We start from the raw sequence: 3,589 nt of genomic DNA on the forward strand, positions 1-3,589 counted from the left end.
GAAGTCTATACAAGGATATTTGGTGCAGTAACATTTGTAATACAAAAGATTAGATGGAATCTAACTTCCTTTCCATCAATAGGAGAATGGTTCAATAAATTCCAGCACTTCCATTCAATGTGAAACTCTGCAGCCATGAAAAAGAATAATATATCCACATGCAAAATACTCTGCAAAATAAATTGCTTTTTAAAGCAAAGTGAAGAACAACATGTATAGCTTACTACCATTTTTTGTGAAAATAGAGAATATATAAATATAAATATTCCTGTACATACTTTCTATATAGAAGGAGACTAAGGAAACTAGTAACAGTGGTTAACAGTTGGGAGGGTTTCTGAGAGGTTGATGGTTTTTGGTGTATACCTTCTTTTCTGTTTTTAATTTTTAGTCTTGGTATGCATTAATTTTTCAATCAAAAAAGATCTTTTAAAAATAAGTGCCTCACCACAATGACACAAAGAAAACCCACAGCAGCTACCTTTATCAATGAATTCTGTTCTTTATTCACGAATCTGAGTAGCCACGCAAGCATTAACGGTATCTGAGGAACAGCAAGAATCCAAAAGAGAAGCACCAAGACGAGCAAAGAAAACAACTGACCTGATACAAAAGAAAGCTACTTAGTACTCCCAGAGATATTTGAGATGATATTATAACCTTCTCCCTCCAAAAAAGAAAGGAAATAGAAACCAAATTGTTCTTGGAAACTAAAAATATGACTGAGAAATATAAAAAGATTACACACATCATACAATCAAAAGAAAAGACAAAATAGGAAAGAAAAGTTGATACATAGAGGATAAATCCTCAAGAACACATATTTATCTCATAAAAGTTCCAGAAAGAAAAAAGAAATAGAGATAAAATAATGAAATATATGATTGAAAAAAATCTCCCCGAGCTGAAGAAAGACATGAGTCTTCATATGGGAGTCCCAGTGAAAGCCAAGCAGAAAACATGAACAAATCCTTGTGAAACTCAAGAATCCCAAGGATAAAGAGAAGGTTCCAAAAGACCTTCCTGAGGATGAAACAAACCAACAAAAGTTTCATACACAGGAATGAGAAACAGAATGGCATCAGATTTATCATCAGTCACACTAAATGTTAGAAGACAGCCAAACAATGGCCTCAAATTCAGAGGAAGTAATGTTGAACCTGAAATTCAATACCCAAGAATCCTATCAAATATGAGGGTAAGATAGATATAGTTTGAGACATAAAAAAATGAGAAAGTTTATTTCCCTTGTACCCTAATATGGTATCCTTGCACCTAATATGGTTAATCTATATTAAAGAAAAATTACGGTTAAGCAGCTGGACAGTCTTAAGATATGATGTTTTCTTGCATAAAAAAGAAAAATAAAGTGTCAGGAGAAACAAATATGGAAAAGAATGAGGTCTGAATAAACAGTGGCATGATCTTGAAAAACTAACAGTGTTAAAAAAAAAAGTCCATCTGAGCTTTGTGCTTAGAACATTCTTTATGAACAACATTAGTTTTGTGACATTAAGATTATATCTTCTCCACAAGTCCAATCATACTATTTGGTTTTGCAAAGAAAATATTTATATAATCATATTATAAAAACTCTTTATTTATTTTCCATTTTCAGAATCAACCTACAGACCAACATGTAAGATATAAATATATATTACCAAACAGAATATAAATATATCTTGACAATGTAAAAGTAATATATGTGATGATAGTTGGGAGTTGGTTATATGGGAAGGGGAACTGGAAAGGATAGGAGTGCTACTTTCCTCATGTCAATCACCGGGAACATGATTTTGTCTAAATCAGATCAAGAAATAGGGCTTAGGTGTATAATCTAAAGTTATAAAGTAATCAATAGAAAAACTAAAATGTAATTAACCCAAATGAAGTTAGTGTGGCAGAGGTAGAAAGAAAATGTGAAAACAGAGCTACATTCACCAATTTTTATGGCATGGGGTCAACTGACACTGTTCAAAGCTGATAGACCACCTTAATGAGTGTTTGGGAGACATTTTACATAAAAATTAATTTTTTAAATTTTTTTATTTTGTGTGTGTGTGTGCTTTAAATATGTGTTTGGGGGAGGGGAACACACACTTCTACTCAGTTAAGAGAAACATTTATACCGTCCAGGTCTTTTATTTTCTTTACACCCATCATGCTATAAATTCATAGGGAATAGGCTCCAACAGTTCAGGCTCCTTTCCATTGGTTCTCATGAAGTGTGCTTCTCTGGGTGGAGCAGGCTGGCGCTTCAGCTGAACCCAAGTACCTTTCTGTTTGGCTTCCTTCTTTTTCTGATCATTTTCCTTCACCTGTTTCAGGAAGCTATCTCGGCTCTTAGAGTGCTTAATATGATCGACAGGCACATTAATTCTCTTGGCAAGAATCTTGCCCTTAACTTGTTTGTTTACAAGGATGCCAACAGCATGCTGGGTAACACTGTAGACTCTCTCAGTTTTGCCGTGGTAACATTTGTGGGGCATTCCTTTTTTGAACAGTGCCCATTCCCTCGATATCTACAGTATCACCTTTCTTGTAGATTCGCAGGTATGTGGCCAAAGGAACAACTCCATGTTTTCTAAAAGGCCTAGAGAACATGTAGGAGGTGTCTCTCCTCTTTCCCTTTGTGTTAGTCATTTTGGCGAATTACTGGAAGATGGCGGTTCTGGCCGAAAGGAAAATTAATTTTTAAACATTTCTCAGTGGCTTCCTCTGGGAAGTAAAGTTAGGCTGTAGGGCAAATAAGTCTTTTCATTTTTGTTTTATACACATTTATGCTATTTGAGTTTTCACTTCAATGTTCTTATGCTTTTTTATAATTTTTTAAAATGTGCTTCTTGTACAAATGGGCTGCCCCATAAACTCTTATCAAGACATTTACATAAGTATCATTATGACTGATTCTAACAATAATAATGAATAATAAATATATTTTACTGAGGGCATTTTATGTACTAAAGGTTTACTGAGCACTCCGATTGAATCATCACAACAATCATGTTATAGACACTATTATCTCCTTTATTTTATGCACAAGGAAACTAAGACTTAAGAGGTTAAGTAATTTTCCACAGTAACGCATCAAATAAGAAGGAAGGGGAGCTATGACTTAAACTCAGGACTGTCTGACTTCAAAGTTCATGCTTAAAACCACTAAACCCCACTGCCTGTACTCATCCTATGATTTTGAACTAGCAACTTGCAGACTCCATTTTCTCTATCGACTATATCAGCTCTGAGAGATCTTTATTTGAATTCCAGGGTAGCTCCTTTGACTGAAGACAATTTCCAAGACCAACACTTTATATACCAGTTGCAGTAAATGCTAGAAGGTAGCAAAGAAATGACCACAAATTCTGAGAGCAGAGAATATTGACTAAAATTCAACACTCAAGGATCCCGTCAAATGTAAGGTGAGATAGAGAGATCTTCAGACATAAAAAGGACTGAGAAAAAAGGATGCATTTTGTGCTATCTTAACAATATGTCTTATCCTGAGGCTTGTTTGAAGTTGGTAAATAGAAACATGTAGTTCCAAAAGAGATTTTCGTGTATATACCTATAAATTTTATTTCCTTTGTAC

The 3,589-nt window shown here is 34.4% G+C and overlaps 1 pseudogene across 1 annotated transcript; it reads right to left on the reverse strand.

Annotated features, from left to right (window-relative positions):
* Positions 1-2,159: 2,159 nt before the first annotated feature.
* On the reverse strand, positions 2,160-2,643 carry LOC307061278 (large ribosomal subunit protein eL21-like; annotated as a pseudogene). The gene has a single exon. The product of its transcript is annotated as a large ribosomal subunit protein eL21-like (transcript).
* Between the last annotated feature and the right edge of the window lie 946 nt (positions 2,644-3,589).

This window comes from Hyperoodon ampullatus, assembly GCF_949752795.1.
Source record: "Hyperoodon ampullatus genome assembly, chromosome: 12".
Classification (NCBI taxonomy): Eukaryota; Metazoa; Chordata; class Mammalia; order Artiodactyla; family Ziphiidae; genus Hyperoodon; species Hyperoodon ampullatus.